Source organism: Podarcis liolepis, assembly GCF_965112155.1.
Source record: "Podarcis liolepis genome assembly, chromosome: Z".
Lineage (NCBI taxonomy): Eukaryota > Metazoa > Chordata > Lepidosauria > Squamata > Lacertidae > Podarcis > Podarcis liolepis.
Genome location: NC_139570.1, coordinates 19,696,691 through 19,716,250, shown reverse-complemented (window position 1 = coordinate 19,716,250; position 19,560 = coordinate 19,696,691). Strand labels below are relative to the sequence as shown.

Here is a 19,560-nt window from a genome sequence, read left to right as displayed (position 1 = left end):
AGGAGGAAGAAGAGTAGTACGACAAGATTGGAAAACAAAGAATGCTTACCAGTATTGAAGTTACAAAAAATGCGTTCTGACAAAACGAAAAGCTTAGAACCAAAATAATAATAATAATAATAATAATTTATAGTGTGGATGTTCACCTATGTTGTTGCCTTGTTCAATGGCCTGACACTGCTGCAACTGGCTCTGATTTCGCTCTTCACTATTCCCCTTCTTAATGAAAAGCACCAGGTTGAAATTGACCATTCTTGTGAACCAGAATCTCAGAAATGCACTGGCAAAAGTCCCAAGTTAAACCCAGGGGTGAAGCGCAAACCTCAACCCCTCAAGTCAAGTTCTACAGTCAGTGCAAATCTTTGGTACTGCAATTGTACTATTCTTCTTTTTAAAATATAAAATTGCCGGTTTTCCTACAGTTTCTGTACGTACATCAGCTATATGTACGCTTTGCCCTCTTTCTATACGAGGATTGTCTTACAAACATGCCATCAGGTGGTACAGCCACACAACTCAGGGCAGAGCATCATAACAGGCTTCCAAACAAATAAACAACTATTAACCAGGAGGAAGGAACAAGAATGATCGGCAACTAGAGCAAAATCTTTAGTTTTATCTTCACATCTTAAGCCGGCCTATGAGACAAAACAATATATTTGGTGTAGAGCACAGATAGCCAAGTGGAACGTATGGCAGATGTGGATGAATACTTCTAGGTTACATTGAGGAATTTGACCGCAAAGAGCCAAGCTAATGGGACTGGCTAGCAAGGCAAAATGGGGGGGGGGGAATTGGAATTTTAATACCCGCCCCCATTTGGGACAAACTGGTGGAGGTGATAGCGATGGGGCAGCTACAAGAATTCTTGTGGAAAAGGAGTTTGCAAAACAACTAAGGAAACAGTTCAAAGCAAAATATTTAGGACCAGCAAAAAACTATCTTGGTCAATAGATCTATTGATGGAAGATTTTTGTTAAGTGAAAGAAAGACAATCATTGAAAGCAACAACATGCACAAATGGCTATAAATTTGGGAATTGTGTTGTATGATGTGTGAATACTTTTGAATATGTTTATAATACTGTATTCTGTTCGAATGAGAGGGGGTGTTAGGAATACATTCTTTAAGAAACAGATAAAAGTTCCTGGAGGCTTTAAAAAGGGTTCCAGAATTTTCTTTAGTGCCTAGGAGTGGCACTCTGGGATTGATTGGTGTCCACTGGTGGTGCAAATAAAGGGAGGAAGTTGCAGGCTGCAATGTCCGTAGAAGGACAGCACACTCACACCCAACACACACAAACACAACACACAACACACAAAAACTCTCAGAACACACGCTGACAACAAGGTTGGAAGTAAGAGAATGTGTGCTGCTGATACTGTGAGTTTTGCTGTGTCAGGATTGTTAACTCCTGGACTGAGATTATACTATGCTGGAGATATAAAGAAGTAATTTAAATTTGCAGGGTCGCATTTAACTTGCCTTAAAAGGTGGAGAGAGAAATCTAGTATTTGCTCTTAGCAAAAAAAGAAAAGATAAGAAATGGGGGGCGGGGGAAAGAGCAAACCCTATCGAAGGAAAATTGTGTATGTCCTGCAACTTTGTATAACAATAGCTTTAAAACGAATAAGTGGTTTATTAATAAAGAAAGTAAAAAAGAACACTTTTTCTTTACCTTCTGGTAGAAAACCATTCTAATATTCTGTGTGTAAAAAGCCTCTGCATTATATTGTAATTTGATATTTTTGTAATTAAGACAAGAACCTTGTGCACTCTCAGAAAAAAGAACAAAAAAGAATTTAAAGAGCTTCTTCCTGCCGCTCTCATTCACCGTGTTGAGTGTTGTGATTGTGGTGGCTTGCATTGCCTTGGTCCGCCTCCCAGGGACCATCCAGCAGAGGGTGGGACAAGCCATTCCTGGGACAGTTCTTCATTCAGTAGGACTTGAAAATAAAGATATTTTTCACATCCAAAAAAACCAAGAAAAAGAAAAACATTTGAATTTTCATTCTGTCTGCAAAAGGAGAGAAGAAAGATGCAGCGCTTCATCAGGCACAAGCATTAGAGAGGTTCATTCAGGGATTAATTAACAAAAAAGAAGAGGGGATGCTAACAGCCAGAAAGGCTGCATCATATTTGTGTTTCGCAACCCTTTTGTGTGCCTGTCCCTCTCTGAAAAGCTTAGTACAAAAAAATGAAAAGCTTAGTACAAAAAAAAAAAAGTTTATAGTGTGGGTGTTCACCTTTGTTGGTGCCTTGTTCAATGGCCTGACACTGCTGCAACTGGCTCTGATTTCGCTCTTCACTATTCCCCTTGTTAATGAAAAGCACCAGGTGGAAATTGACCATTCTTGTGAACCAGAATCTCAGAAATGCACTGGCAAAAGTCCCAGGTTAAACCCAGGGGTGAAGCGCAAACCTCAACCCCTCAAGTCAAGTTCAGAGCCGATGGCCCAGCTGAGGGGAATGGAGCTTTTGCCTGGCCAAGCAGTCGAGTGGGTGCAGGGTCGTCCCCAGGGAGGATTCCTATGTTGGGGAAAGTATCCAGTAAATGTTAGAATTTAATCTGTGTGTGGTGTGTTAGAACTGTTGCGTGAGGCCCTTTCTGCAGTTCTGAGTTGGTTCAGAAAACAAAGCAGAGTTTGAAAGGAGAGTCTTTACAATGGGTGACCTGGGGGAAGAAGTTGAAGTCTTGTAAAGGCGGCAAGCTGGGGAGAGGTTCAGAGCACGATGGTTGATGTTATTTTGAATCCTAAACTGCAGCCATGGAAGAGTTTGTTCTTTGAAAAATGAAAAATAAAAAAACCCTTTAAAAAAAAGAAGAGGAAGAGGGGGAAACAACCAGGTATACAATGGAAATTGAATAATATTGTATAAAAAGGATAATATAAGAGCATTTAGTTAGAAGACTTTGAAATTGAGGTAGAATAATGTAAGCAGAATTAGTAAATACTTAAAGAACCAGAAGGGGAAGTTGAGGGGAGTCTTTGGGTGGGGGGAGAACTGGATTTTATTTCATCCTTTTCTCTTCTTATGTTTAAGATGATTATGCTGATTTTAACATTGTATAACTGTAAAACCCAATTAAAAAAATTTAAAGAAGAAGAGGCAGAGGAGGAATACTACCGCTCAACTTTATGATCAGTCAAAATACTTGCTACTGCAAAGGTAGCATTTCTGTTTTTTAAATATATACATGGGGCTTTTTTACAAAGAAAAGCATTTTGTGCGTGCACACAATAGAGAATCAACCAGGCTGGCAAGCAAGGGGCAGTATTGATCTCTCTCTCTCGAAGTTGCTTGCTTGCCTCTCCCGCCTTAAGGAAGAAATCTCGCCCTTCTGCAAATCCCTGCTGGTTTCTCCTTCATGGCCATGAAAGGAATCAGCCCCGTCAGATCAGTCAGGATCTGCTAGGAAGCAAGCTGTGTGCTGCCTCTCTGATCAGAGCCTCACCATCACCCAGGGAACGAACAACAGAACGAAGCCCCTCGGCCAATGACTCCTGCCAAAAAATATGCACATTATACCTTGCGGCACAAAGGTAGCCATCGCATGGAAACACCTTCACGTTGCTCTTTGTGGCTTACATTTTGCCTGTGTCACTTGTAGGTGCTCCAGCCTTCACACTTGGTCAATTTTGTACTGCCCTTACAAATTTTGCAACTGTGATTGTAGTGATCATCTTTCTAAAATATAAACATTGCATGTTTTTGCACAGTTTCTGTATGCACATCAGCTATATGTAATAAAGAAATCATCATCAACATCAACATCTTTATACCCCACCCATTTAGCTGGCTTTCCCAAGGGACTCTGGGGGGCTTACAGCATATCTAAAAACATCCAGCATTAAAAATCTCCTGATACACGGCTCAGGAGATAGAGAGTGAGAAGGAAGAGAAGGCAGGAAGGGTAACCATGTCAGACCACTAACTCCTCGAAATACAAATGTCTTCCGGATAGATTGCCCATAAACTCCACCCTTGGTCCAAAACGGTTACCTCTTCCATGCTTAGCTAATCTGTTCCTCCTTCCCTCTCTGAGTAAAAAAACCTATACCTTTTCCCCATACAAATGTTTAACTTTAGCATATAAAATACACACTAATATAAGCAACATCAAAATACCAAAAAACGAGTATTATCACAGGGTGCCAAGCCAAATTTAAAATGTTGGTCGTGGTAAGGCTCTATCCTGAAAAGCTGTCCCACCAATGGTGTGTGATTCAATCCTGAATATCCTGAGTGACTCTTCTTAGCTTGGCTTGTTTTGCTACGGCAATATTAGTACTTTGCATTATGACACATTCCAAGTTTTTCTGCAATCTTCATGTACTTTCTCATTCCTTTTCTCCAAGCAGACTGAATCCCTCGCAAACACCCCATCAGATACCTGCAGCCACACAACTCAAACCCTGCCAGCACTGAACTTTTCAGTAATATCAACCACTCCACATTTGCTGAGGGTGCATTTGCATTCCTCTCAGCCAGGAATGCCTCCTTCAGGAGGTACAATGACACCATTTGCAGCCACTGGAATCAGCCAGCCAGTGATCCACAAGAGCCAGATTCTGGACTTGAAGAATCCCAAGCACATTTATCTGGATTTTTCATTCTCTCTGCAAGAGGAGAGAAGTGAAAGGCAGTGCTGCATCTGGCGCAGTCATTAGGGAGGTGCAATCAGGGATTTAAGAACAAAAAAGAGGAAGGGATCCTAACAGCCAGAAAGGGTGCTCTGCTTGGAAAGCAGCAAAGAGCTGGCTGCTCCGTCCTTTCCTGCTTCTGCTGCTGGTTTTGGGTTTGCTGGAGAAATATCAAATACTATTATATACAACCCTTTATTTCCCTGCTTCTCTCCCTCCCCCCCCCCCACCTTCCCTTCAGAAATGCAGTGGCAAAGGTCTAAATTAAAACCCCAGGATGAAGCGCAAACCTCAACCCCTCAGGCCATGTGTTGTTAACTAAGTTTAGAGTCAGTGGAAATATTTGCTACTTTAATGGTACTATTTTCCTAATATAGAATTACAGGGGTTTGCACAGTTTCTGGGCTTTTCTACACCAAGTATGATTTATTCCTCCTTTATTATATTTATTCCTCTCACCATAACAGGTTTCCAAACAAATAAACAACTTTTAACCAAGAAGAAGCAACCAGAATGATTGGCAACTCTAACCAGAGCAAACTAGAGCAAAATCCTCAGTTTTTTAAACCACATCTTAAGCCAGCCTATGGGACCAAACAATTAATTTGGCTCAGGGCACAGGCAGCCGAGTCGGGCATGCAACAGATTTGGATGAACACATCTAGGTCACATGGAGAATCTTGACCACACAGTGCCAAGGAAATGGGACTGGCCAGCAAGGCAAAGCTGGAGGAGAAATTGGAATGTTAACCCCCCCCCCAAAAAAAAATCTGGGTCAAACTGGTGGAGACGATAGCGGTGGGGAAGCTACAAATATTATTGGAAAACACAGATAATTAAATGCATTCCCATGTAGGTTGAATCCTGGCCATGGAGGCTCAATCCACCCAATATTGAGAAGGCCAACATCTCCCTTTGGGTTGTTGTCATGGGGAAGCAAATGACAGCCACCATCAGCTGCAAGACACACACCATAGGTAGCCGAGCGGGAAATGCGACAGATGTGGAAGGCCTGAGAATATATTATGATGTGTCATGCTTTAGTTGGATCAGAGACTGGATTAAGTTAGATAATAGTGACATTTTAGACTTGGAGAGATGGAACAACAGATATGATTGGCATGTCTATCTAATTTACAACAAAGTGGTGGTACATAAATAATGTCTAAGTCATGTAATTAGAAATTCATTATATAAGGTCTGGGTGAGACATAGAAGGCTGTTAGAACCGAAAACACCATGGTGGGTCTCACCGTTAGAAGTAATATCAGTTAAAAAGAAAAATACGATCGGAAGAATGGCAACATACCAGGCGCTCCTTAAAGAGGAACAGGGCCAATTAAAACTAAGACCATACAAAGAGGTGACCCAATACTGCACCACATGGTTACAATATCACGAAAATGCCCAAATGTTCAATCAGGATAAAAAATAGGATTTGAAAAAGAAGAATGAAATTACAAAAAGTATTATTACAAAACTCAAAAAAGAATATATCCAAAATGTATAATTTATTATTAGATTTGGAGTTAAAGGATGAAGAAGTAAAACAAGTTATGACTAAATGGGCATGTGATATAGGATACGTAATTCGGCTGGACCAATGGGAGAAATTATGGCAATGTGATAATAAATTTACGGCATGTTATACAATGAGAGAAAATTTCATGAAAATGGTGTACCAATGGTACTTAACTCTGGTAAGATTGGCTAAAATTTACAAATTAAAATCAAATACCTGCTGGAGATGCAAAAAAGAAATAGGAACAATGTTTCACATGTGGTGGGAATGCTGACCTATTAAACAATTCTGGAATGAAATTTAGGAAGAAATCAAAAAGATGTTTAAAATATCTTTCAGTATAAGACCGGAGGCATTCCTTTTAGGTATAATCACAAACGATATTCCCGACAATCAAAGGAAAGTATTCCTTTATGCAATGACAGCTGCCAGGATGCTTATAGCAAAAAACCGGAAAGGGAGAAAAATTCCATCAATGAAAGAATGGCAAATCAAATTTTGTGAATATATAAATCTGGCAAGACACACAGCATTCATAAGGGGACAATCAGACCAGAAATTATTAAAAGAATGGGGATGTGCTAAAGAGTATATGAAAAAACACTGTTCTGGAGTAAGTTTATCGGTATGTAATGAATGATGCTTTACAGGGTTAAAGTACAAAGATGGAAGTAATCTACATTAGACACAACAATACAGTAAGAGTAAAAATTTTGAGATCTTAGAACAAAGGAAGGAAGTCAATATGTGTAGATGTATGTATTCATTAGATTAGAAGGATGATATGGTTTTATTAGTAGATGTATGCTTTTTTGTCTTGTTTTTTACTTTGTTTTTCTTTCTTTTTTGTATGTTTTGTTTTTCTTTCTTGTTTATACAGTATTATTTTGGATTTAATATTTGTAATTTTTCTTACAAAAGCATAGGTCTCTCATGAGACTGCTTGTTGAGATTGCAGTGTTCTTCTAGGGTTAATGCTAAGTGGGTTATATTGTGCCTTAATTGTAATGCTATTTAAAGATATATTTATTTTGAAAGTTGTACTATGCTGCACTCTAAAGAAAACAACTTTAAATGTGAAACTGTAAAATTATTTTTCATCTCATGGTATAAGTTATTTAGTAGGTTTAGCTACAGTATAGAAATATTAACCTAATCAACTAAAATGCTGAAACGGGTTTATTTAAATTATGTTAGTACTCTTTTTATAAGGGTACTTTCAATACTTTTTTTTAAAGCTTTTGATCTTAAAAATGCTAGTTTATACAATGATTTTGCATTGAAAATAAAATGTTTTTTTAAAAAAACATAAAAGAATTATTGGAAAACACAGATAATAAAATGCATTCCCATCTGGGTTGAATCCTGGCCATGGAGGTTCAATCCATCCAATATTGAGGGGGCCAACATCCCCCGTTGGGTTGTTGTCATGGGGAAGCAAATGACAGCCACCTTCAGCTACAAGAGACACACGCCATAGGGAGCCGAGCGGGAAATGCGACAGAAGTGGAGGGACACATCTCGGTCTCATCAAGATATATAACTTCACAGAGAAGTGGGACTGGCAAGGGAAATGGCCCGCTGGTCGTGGATGAGGGAGAAGAATGGGAAACATTCAATGTATCCATCTGTAGATCATTTGCATGCTGCAGGGCTTCATACAATGTTTCTACACCAATAAACAAAACATAAATAAAAAGTTTTTTTCATGGTAACATTAGCATTGTATACAGAAACAATGGGTTTCTTTCATATCTTGAAGTATTGGTTTATTTAAGGTAGTTGTACCTTGAGCTTGTTTGAAGGTTCTAGCAGGGGTGCGCAGCTATCGTATACCCTTGACTCCTTCGATCTGGGATGGTCCTCCTCTTCCACCGAGAGCGAGGCTTCGGGAGGGACGCACATGGAGCAGTGAGGGAGGAAGGGGACACCCGCCTAGCCAGCCAGATCAGCCGAATCAACCCTGGTGATCAATGGGGTGACAGATGTCGCCGCCAGATCGCCGTCACATCTTTCCCTCGACTCCCCCTCCACGTTGGCGAGGCAGTGGGAAGGACGGAGCTCGGCGCCACCGCCGCAGCCAGCGGCCCTAGCTGTGGCAGAAGCAGCAGCTCGGTCATGGGAGAGTTTCATTCAGCGCGTGGAGGGAGCCCCGCGCGCGACAGCTTAGCGGGCTGCAGTGCTGCCATGCCCGCTCAGCGGTTTGCCGCCTCGTCTCCCCTTTCCGCGGGAGCTGAGACTTCCATGTCCTTGATTGAGAAGAAAGAAGCCAGCAGAGCGGGATTAATAGAGGATTGTTTCTGGTGGTCTTCTTATACAAAGGCTGCCTTCGAGGGTGGGGGAAGAAGGAAGAAAAAAACACCGTGCTTATTTAATGAGCTGTGAAATGAAGCGCTGCTGCTGCTAACCTCCCAATTCATCTGCTATTCATTGTGCTTAATATACATGTTTCTGCACTGTGCATTTAGAAAACATAGAGATAGAAAAAGCTAAAACTTTTTGCAGCTTGATTGCCTCCAAATGGCAGAAAATTCAGAGTGCTCCTTGCAGGCGTGTCTTAAACTTTAATACCATGGGGTTCCAACCATTTGTGCCATATGACCAAGTAAGGCATCTTTCCAACTGCAGCAGCCCCATTTCCTTTGTAAAAGATGGAGAAAACACAGTTCCATGGCAAAACAAGTTCTTTGTAAAAGATTTCGGGCTATTATCCTGCCCAACCCTGCTGTAGATCACCTCATGAAAGCTTTCGGCTAAATATCTAATGACATCCCCAAAGACAAGAAAGATCTACTCCTTTACACAACAACAGCTGCCAGAATATTGATTGCAAAAAAAAAAAAAAAACAGGAAGGGGGAGAATATCCCATCACTATCAAAATGGCAAAACAAACTCGGCGAGTTTGCAGAAATGGCAAAATTGACGGCAATTATTACAGGCCACCCAAATCAGAGAATAATTAGAGAGTGGAATGGAGTAAAGAAATACATGAAAAAATATGGTTCCGGAATTGAAATATTAATAGAGAATGTGTAAAACATGCAAGGGTAGCAAGAAAATAATAGAATCAACTGAATAATTATTAAATTATAACAACACAAAAAGATGGAAGTAAAATATTGAGATCACACATGGGTGACGGGGAGTGGGGGTATATTGGAGCCTATACTATTATTTATACTATAATTTGTTAATTGTGTTGTATTTACATACGACAAATGGAAGCCTAGAGTATTTAGATATATTTTAATTTAGGTAATCGATGTAATAGGTTTAAGTTAGAAAATGAATATGGATTTTGAATTTGATCTTTGTAAAAAAAAAAAAAAAATGGCTTTGAAAGAAAAAAGAAAAAGAAACCATTTGCAGCCACTGGAATCTGCCAGCAAGTGATCCACAAGAGCCAGATTCTGGACTTGAAGAATCCCAAGCACATTTATCTGGCTTTTTCATTCTCTCTGCAAGAGAAGAGAAGTGAAAGGCTGTGCTACATCTGGCGCAGTCATTAGGGAGGTGCATTCAGGGATTAATTCACAAAGAAGAGGAGGAGATCCTAACAGCCAGAAAGGGTGCTCTGCTTGGAAAGCAGCAAAGAGCTGGCTGCTCCATCCTTTCCTCCTCCTCCTTCTCCTGCAAATGGAGGCCTGCAGCAAGGTGGGCCGACTTCTCGGCTTCGTCATGGCTGCCATGGCGCCACATTCACCACATTCTTCCTGCCCTGCTGGTCCACGTGGCCATTTGCCGAGGGGTGTTTTCTGCAGCCCCCCCCATCCCACCCCCTTCCTCTATGCTAGGTAAATAGAATTGCAAGATTTCCCACAGTTTCTGTACAGATATCAGCTATGTGAATGCTTCAGCCCTCTTCTATATCAAGATGGATTCCCTTGCAAACATGCCTTCAGGTGGTACAGCCACACAGTTCCGACCCTGCCCTTAATGAACTTTTCAGTTACTGCACACACTCCAAATTTGCGGAGGATGCACCTGTGTTACTCGCAGCCGGGTATTCCCAAACCCCTCAACACAAGGGTCCTTTCTCCTTTTCTGCATCACGATTCAATCCCTTGCCAACACCTTACCAGAAGATGCAGCCACACAACTCAGACCTTATATAATCCATGGATGAAATATAAATATCTCCTAGAACCTACAAGCCCTTGGTGCATTTCACCCATCGAAGCCTTTGGCTTGAGAAAGAAAAACATGAAGGGAAATTGGGCAACATATAAAATGTTATTGGGGGGAAATTAATAAATTAAGAGGAAAGGACTTTGACATCCATATATATAAATGTATAATCTGCTCCACAATTCACACTCTGCCATCAAAGAACTTTTGTCTCACTTAAAACACTCAACCTTTTCTGAGGATGCACACCTCAGAACACATAGGGACAGAGGAAGCTAAAAGATTCTGCAGTTTGATTGCTCCCAAACGGCAGAACATTTAGAGTGCTCCTTGCAGGCGTGTCTTAAACTTTAATACCATGGGGCGCCAACCATTTGTGCCATATGACCAAGCAAGGCATCTTTCCAACTGCAGCAGCCCCATTTCCTTTGTAAAAGATGGAAAAAACACAGTTCCATGAAACAACAGGTAATGTAGTGTGAAAGAAACATTGCGAGGGGGACAGAAGCCCTAACAGAATAATCAGGTACACCAAAACAATAATCAACCCTTCTAAATACAGCCTATGGCACAAAACCATTCAATGTATAATCTCCTCCACAATTCACACCCTGCCATCAAAGAACTTTTGTCTCACTTAAAGCACTCAACCTTTTCTGAGGATGCACACCTCAGAACACATACGGACAGCGGAAGCTAAAAGGACAGGCCAGTGACTTCTGTCTTGCAAGTAAATTTTTCAGATGACCCAGACCTTTTCTCAAAAGGGGGGGGGGGAGAGGAAGAAAGATGGAGGAGAAACTGGAATGTTAATACCCCCCTCCAAATCTGGGGCAAACTGGTGGAGACAATAGCAGTGGGGAAGCTATGTAGAAAATCTTATTTTTTATAAGCCCCTGATTTCCCCCCAGCATAACTAATTTTAATCTGTCTTTGGCTTTCTGTAAATTTAATTACCCAAAGTGTATTTCTACATATATAGCAGGAGACCAAAACACTGGAAAGAAAATACAGTCTTGAAGAAACTAGGAAATTAATTGTGATGACTATGTTGGATTTCTATTTCTTTTGTTGAGTCAGAGTACTACAATCAAGTGCTAGCATATAACTTAGGATGCTTCTAGATTCCATGTTCTGTTTTTTGTGAAGCTCATTGTGTTTAACACAATGTGACAAATCAGGTAAAGACTGTTAACCTTTTTTTTCTGGTGCTGTCAGAGTGTATGCTTTTGCACATTTGAAGTGCAGCCTGAAAGCAAATTATTTATATAATAAATTACCCTCTCCCCTCCAAATCTGGGGCAAACTGGTGGAGACAATAGCGGTGGGGAAGCTACAAGAATTATTGGAAAACACAAATAATAAAATGCATTCCCCTCTGGGTTGAATCCTGGCCATGGGGGCTCAATCCTCCCAATATTGAGGGGACCAACATCTCCCGTTGGGTTGTTGTTATGGGGAAGCAAATTACAGCCACCATCAGCTGCAAGAGACACACGCCATAGGTAGCGGAGCGGGACATGGAACAGTGAGGATGTGGATAACCAAGAATGGAGCTCTCTGAACAAGAAGCGGAAGATGCTGGCTGGCCAGCACGAAGACGCCCGCGAGCTGAAGGAGAAACTGGACCGGCGAAAGCACGTGGTCTTGGACATCCTACGCAATTACCTCTCGGGGGAGCAGCTCCGAGACTACCAGCATTTCGTGAAGATGAAATCTGGAACAGCGCGAGCTGGCCAACAGGATCAAGCTAGGGCAGGAACAGGTCAAGTGCCTTCTGGAGAGCCTCCCCACGGACTTCGTGCTTAGCAGCAGAAAGGGAGCAGAGCCTCTATCAGCCACCGGGACCAGCCGACCTCCCGCACCAGCATCTTCGCTCTGACCCTTCCAGACGCGGCTGCATCAAACCTTTTCTTCTCAGAATTATTTAATCAGAAACTTCTTTTAACTTTTTTTATAAAAAAAAAAAAGAATTGAGGGAGGATTAAATTATTATTATTTAATTAATGGTGGGGTGTGGGGGGGGGGGAATAAACAGCACGGAAAGATTTCTTTTTCTTCTTCGTCTTCTCCCGGAGATCACGATTTAAATCTGTTTGGAATACATTGGATTCTTGTGGCCAAGCACGATGCAGAAGAGACTGGCAGCAGGTTCTACGAGGGAGGTCAGTAACTAATTATAAATAAACTAAAGCTCTCCCTGCTGAAGGAGTCTTGCCCCCCTTCAACATGTACGTAGGGGGGAAATGGTTAAATGTTGTGTGTTTTTTTGTACTTCACAAAGGAAAAGGAAAAGAGGAACACCCTCGCCCCCACCCACCCCCAAAAAAACCCATAGTCACACACCATATCTAAATAAAGGACTAGCCGGAAAAGCTACAGGCCAGGATCCAAGGCTGCTTGCATGCAGAAAGATGTACTTGGTGAATGTCAGCCCAGACGTTGGATGTGGGTGCAGTTTGGGCATCTCATTTTCCCTGGGCAAGGATCCCCAGTCAGAGTGCTATGGCTCTGTCCTTTTTCTCCCTCTCCCCTGCATGGTGGGATCCAGTGCAGGTCCATGAGCAGGGTCCCCCCCCCCCCCGTGTACCATCCAGGTGGTCACTGGATTGCAGCTTTTTATCTCTCTCAGTGCCCAGTGAATGTTGCCAGTAAGTGACATTTCCACGAAAGCGTTGCACAGCAAAATCCCGTCTTCCAGATCTGCAGTGCGAAGCAGCCGCCGTTGGAACAAGCACTTGTGTGAACCAAACAACTAAGGAGTCAACGTGAAACTGAAGCAAAGAGATACTTCCTCCTTGAGACTCTCTCTTGGGCTCTGTGATATTATTATTTTTTTAAAAAAGAAAAACAGTAACAAGAGAAAGCCTGCAAACTTATTTGAATGACTTCTTGAGGTGGTTCATTGAATGTCCTTATTTATAGATTGCTGGAAACGGAGAAAATAAATTCTTCATGCTCCTGCTATTTGCAGAATCTAATGATTTGCAGAATCTAATGAAAATTAATAAATTAAGAACTTTGAAATCCATATATATTTGGCAGACTAGCTCCAATACTTCCAAATGAATGAAAGACAAGAAAAATGGGGTTTCCTGGAGAAATATCAAAATGACTGGGAAAGGCTGTGGAGGGAAATGCATGTTATAAGGGGGCGGTGAAGAAGGAGGGAAGAGAAGGAAGCGCTGTCCTGTTCTCAGATTGGGGACAGCCTCCCACCTCCTTCTTCCCAACCTGTGGAAGGACCAGACTCAAATTCCTCACCTCTTGACCCCTCAGCAAACGTCCAAGCTACAACCCCAGGGTGAAGTGCAAGTCATGTGCCCCACAAGTCATGTGCCCTTAACTAAGTTATACAGTCAGAGGCTGCTATCTAAAGAAGTATCTCCCATTTCTAGGAAGGCCACTTCAACTTCATCTAGCACTCAGTCGCTTTCTTCACTGTCTTCCCAGTGCTCCTGGGCAAGCTCTACGGGCTCGCTGACATCCCTGAGGCCCATAGACTATGCTGCCAACCACAGGACAGACTATTTCTGCAATCTGAACGAGGATGGGGAATTCCACTACTCTGTCGTCCGGTCCAAGCTGAATCACATGGTTTCCAGGCTGTCTAGGAGGGGCAATGCGGCAGAAAACTACATAGGCTGCCACCCAGTGAGGTGCAACTTAAAGCCTAGGCAGTGGATCAGCAAGAGCCTCATAAACCTCAGAGACTTTGCACTGTATTCATCAAATGACTGCTTCTGAGAAATGGGATCGTGAGAGCTGGCACACACAACTGCCATACAGGAGGTGCTGCAGGCTTGGTGGTGGTTGTTTTTTTAACTTGGCTACCCACCCATCTTTGTGATACTGCAAGCCTTTCTCAGGCTTTGCCATGCCATGGAGAAGAATGGTTTGGAATGCCAACCAATATGCACATTATACCTTGCGGCAAAAAGGTAGCCATCGCATGGAAACACCTTCACGTTGCTCTTTGTGGCTTACATTTTGTGTGTGCCACTTGTAAGTGCTCCAGGCTTCACACTTGGTCAATTCTGTACTGCCCTTACAAATGTTGATATCTAGTGCTTTTTTAGTCTAAGAAATCATGGGGTGACTTGGTTTTACCAAGGGACGATAATATTAGCTGTTTAGTTTGTTTAAAAAACCGCTAGGGCCTCTCTTTTTTTGTCCCAGTATAGGAGCATAGAAAAATATTTTCATTGTATGACCCTGTAGCCGATGGCCTGATAACAGATGGCTAACAAAAGACAATGACAAAAACAATGTGCAGTGACTCGTAACTTTTCCAACAGCCATGGCCATATCTTAGGGCTCCTTTTAAAATTGTTTTTAGTGAAATCACTGCCGTTTGTGGTGTGAATGTGGCAGTTCACCTATGTAGGTGCCTTGTTCAATGAGCTGACAAGGCTGAAACCGGCTCTCATTTCTCTCTTCACTATTCCCCTTATGAAAATCACCAGATTGAAATTGACCATTCTTGTGAACTAAATTCCACCCAACATTGGGGGGATCTTTTTTTAAAAAAACTATTGGGTTGATGGCACAGTGAATGCAATCAACCGAGTGTGATCCAGCAGTAGCTCCTATACAGAAGTCCGCTGTCACTTAGATCAGTGACTAGGCACCATGCAAAAAGAAAGGGTTTGCAACTGTGATTGTAGTATTCACCTTTTAAAATATAAACATTGCAAGTCTTTGCACAGTTTCTGTATGCACATCAGCTATATGTATAAATAAATTATCATCATCATCATCATCTTTATACCCCACCCATTTGGCTGGCTTTCCCAAGGGACTCTGGGGGGCTTACAGCATATCTAAAAACATCCCGCATTAAAGATCTCCTGATTCACGGCTCAGGAGATCGAGAGGGAGAAGGAAGAGAAGGCAGGAAGGGTAACCATGTCAGACCACTAACTCCTCGAAATACAAATGTCTTCCGGATAGATTGCCCATAAACTCCACCCTTGGTCCAACACGGTTACCTCTTCCATGCTTAGCTAATCTGTTCCTCCTTCCCTCTCTGAGGAAAGAAACCTATACCTTTTCCCCATACAAATGTTTAACTTTAACATAGAAAATACACACTAATATAAGCAACATCAAAACACCAAAATCCAGTATAATCACAGGGGGCCAAGCCAAATTTAAAATGTTGGTCATGGTAGAGCTCTATCCTGAAAAGATGTCCCACCAATGGTGTGTGGTTCAATCCTGAATATCCTGAGTGACTCTTCTTAGCTTGGCTTGTTTTACTACGGCAATATTAGTACTTTGCAGAATGACACATTCCAAGTTTTTCCGCAATCTTCATGTACTTTCTCATTCCTTTTCTCCAAGCAGACTGCATCCCTCACACTTATTATTATTTTTAAAGCTCTGAACACTCAGATTCTTCATGCTAATTTACTGGTCAGGAGATTTCTTACTCAAATCGCACACTTCCAACATTGCAACAGCTTGTGACAAATGTGGACTGATCTGTCGTTTGCTCAGAAATAAGGGCAACAAAAAAACAACAACTTTACATATATGCAGCTTGTATGTATATTTTGGAATATAGTTTTTTAACAACCTTTTTTGGGGTGAAGTATGGGGTATATGGGAACCAATAATATCATTTATAATATAATCTGTTGATTGCATTGTATTTACATGCAGCAAAGGGAAGCCTAGTGCAATTAGATATATTTTAATTTAGGTAATCTATGTAATAGGCTTGTGTTAGAAAATGAGTATGGATTTTGAATTTGATGTTTGTTTGCAAATGACTGTCACCATCAGCTGCGGGAAGCCCAGGGCCATGTTAGCAGCAAGGGACATGCGAGAAATATGAATGGCCACGCCTGGCAGGAGAGGCGAAGATGGAGAAGACGGAAGGGGAAACATTTGATTTTATCTATTTGCATACTGCAGGGCATCATAACAGGTTTCCAAACAAATAAACAATTTTTAACGAAGAAGACGGATTTAGTGTAGAGCACAGACAGCCGAGTGGAACGTATGACAGGTGTGGATGAACACATCTTGGTCACACTGAGGAATTTCACTACAAAGAGCCAAGGAAATGGGACTGGCTAGCAAGGCAAAATGGAGGAGAAATTGAAACTGGCTGAAGAAGAAAGAGCCAGGCATATCTGGCGGAGCTAGAGGAGGAGGAGAACAAGATCCTGGGTGCTTTTGAGCAGATGCGCAACTTCCTGGAGGAGCTGCAGCGCTTTTGGCTGACCGAGCTGGAGGATCTGGAGAAGGAGATGAAGAAGAAAAAGGAAATAAATATTGCCAAGCTCTCGGAGGATATCGCCGGTCTCAGTGTGAGACGCACAGAAATGGAGAAGAAGTGCCACCTGCCCGCTATTGAGTTCCTGAAGGGCATCGGGACTATGGTGACCAGGTTTCAGGAGTTGAAAAGAAGGCGGACACTGCTGGGACTCTCTCCAGGCATGGAAGAGAGACTCATAATTTACACTCAGAAAAAATCATTTCTGAAGGATACCATGGAGAAATGCAAAGGGCTACCAATGCAGGCACTGAACAAAGTGAGTGTCACTCTGGAGCCAGTAACAGAACACCCTTTTCTTGTTATAACCTGAAGAGTTTGAGAAGAAGAAGAAAGGCAGGACACGCTGGTCAACCCTGGGAGATTCGACAGCATGCTCTACGTGCTGGGCCATGCAAAATTCACCTCAGGAAGATATTGGTGGGAGGTGGTGGTGTAAGAGGAGGAGGAGGAAAGGGAATGGGACACCTGGGGAAGTTGAGGGGTCTTTGGGTGGGGGGAGAACTGGATCTTATTTCATCCTTTTCTCTTCTTATGTTTAAGATGATTATGCTGATTTTAACATTGTATGACTGTAAAACCCAATTAAAAAAAATTAAAGAGGAAGAGGAAGAGGAGGAAAACTACCGCTCAACTTTATGATCAGTGAAAATATTTGCTATTGCAAAGGTAGCATTTCTGTTTTTAAAATATATACATGGCCATGAAAGGAATCAGCCCCACTCATATCAGTCAGGATCTGCTAGGAAGCAAGCTGTGTGCTGCCTCTCTGATCAGAGCCTCACCATCACCCAGGGAACGAACAACAGAACGAAGCCCCTTGGCCAGTGACTCCTGCTGCAAAGGCCTTCAATAAAATGTGATGAGTCTTCCCAAAACAAAAAAACCACAGCCCGGCTCAGGAGGAGCTCAAGAACCTCCTTTACAACATGAATGACTGCTACTCCAAGCTGCGCGAGCTGGTGCTGAGGATCCCGCAAGGCACGAAAGTCAGCCAAGTGGAAATCTTGCAGCACGTTATCGACTAGATCTATGACCTGCAGATCGTGTTAGAGGAAGGGGCAAAGAAGGGGCAAGATCCTCCCGCAGCCGAGACTTCCCTACTCTCTTTAAAAGCTGCAGAACGGGCATCCGAACTTTGCTCAAAAGAGGAGAGGAAACTCTGCCACTAACCTCTTAAAACAGACTGCAAGTGTGGGATCCTGGCAGTTGGTTCTCTCCAGTGAGACAGGAGATAGAAGAGAGAGAGAGTAAAGACCTGAATAGTGGAAAGGATCAGATGTTTTAACCCCGTGCATCCAGTAATGAAGAGACCACCATCTTTCTCTTCCAGATAAACTGTAGAACATGGGTCTGGCCAGCCAGTTGCTGATGTCTTGACTGGTCTTCCAGAAACAACTTTCTGCCAACTTTCTGGAGTGAAGGAATAAATGAAAAAATATGGTCCCGGAATTCAAATGTTAATAGAGAATGTGTAAAACATGCAGGGGTAAGCAAGAAAATAATAGAATCAATTGAATAATTATTAAATTATAACAACACAACAAGATGGAAGAAGTAAAATATTGGGATCACACATGGGTGAAGGGGAGTGGGGGTATATGGGAATCTAGAATATCATTTATAATATAATTTGTTAATTGTGTTGTATTTACATACAACAAATGGAAGCCTAGATTATTTAGATATATTTTAATTTAGGTAATCTATGTAATAGGCTTATATTAGAAAATGAATATGTATTTTGAATTTGTTGTTTGTAAAAAAAATGATTTTGAAAGAAAAAAAATGGATTTTTCATTCTCTCTGCAAGAGAAGAGAAGAGAAGAGAAGAGAAGAGAAGAGAAGAGAAGAGAAAGGCAGTGCTACATCTGGCGCAGTCATTAGGGAGGTGCATTCAGGGATTAATTCACAAAAAAGAGGAGGGGATCCTAACAGCCAGAAAGGGTGCTCTGCTTGGAAAGCAGCAAAGAGCTGGCTGCCCTGTCCCTTCCTGCTCCTCCTCCTTCTTCTTCTTCGTCTTCTGCTGCTGCTAATGAGACCTGGAGAAAAGCAGGCCGAGTTCCCGGCTTCGTCATCGGTGCCATTTGCAGAAGGGTGGTTTCCGCAGATCCCCCTTCCTATATAGTATGTAAATAGAATTACAGGATTTCCCACAGATTCTGCTTTCCTTTTCATAGCTGCTGCTCAAGTACTATCTTTCCTTTGAAATAAAAATTTGCAGGTTTCTCCACAGTTTGTTTACATACATCAGCAATATGTATGCTTCAGCCTTTCCTACACCAATATGGATTCCTTTCCAAACATGCCTTCAGGTGGTACAGCCACACAGTTCACACCCAGCCTTTAATGAACTTTTCAGTTACTGCACACACTCCAAATTTGCGGAGGATGCACCTGTGTTACTCGCAGCCGGGTATTCCCAAACCCCTCAACACAAGGGTCCTTTCTCCTTTTCTGCATCACGATTCAATCCCTTGCCAACACCTGACCAGAAGATGCAGCCACACAACTCAGACCTTATATAATCCATGGATGAAATATAAATATCTCCTAGAACCTACAAGCCCTTGGTGCATTTCACCCATCGAAAGCTTTGGCTTGAGGAAGAAAAACATGAAGGGAAATTGGACAACATATAAAATGTTATTAGGGGCGGAAATTAATAAATTAACAGGAAAGGACATTGACATCCATATATATTTGACAGGCTGGCTCCAATACTTCCAACTGAATGAAAGACAAGGAAAATAGGGTTTGCTGGAGAAATATCAAAACTAAAGGGAACTCTAATCCAGCCTAAAGGAAAATATCTATCTAAAATGTATAATCTGCTCCACAAGTCACATCCTGCCATCAAAGAACTTTTGTCTCACTTAAAGCACTCAACCTTTTCTGAGGATGCACACCTCAGAACACAAACGGACAGCGGAAGCTAAAAGGACAGGCCAGTGACTTCTGTCTTGCAAGTAAATTT

At 42.0% G+C, this 19,560-nt stretch overlaps 2 pseudogenes across 2 annotated transcripts in view; one reads left to right on the top strand and one right to left on the bottom strand.

Moving 5' to 3' along the window:
- The window catches only part of LOC310698058 (putative G-protein coupled receptor 34), a 197,003-nt pseudogene that overhangs the window by 49,306 nt on the left and 128,137 nt on the right, over positions 1-19,560 (bottom strand). The gene's annotated exons all lie outside the window — the stretch shown is intronic.
- On the top strand, positions 3,377-17,775 carry LOC310697939 (DNA-binding protein inhibitor ID-3-A-like; annotated as a pseudogene). The gene is made up of 2 exons: positions 3,377-3,484; positions 17,476-17,775. The product of its transcript is annotated as a DNA-binding protein inhibitor ID-3-A-like (transcript).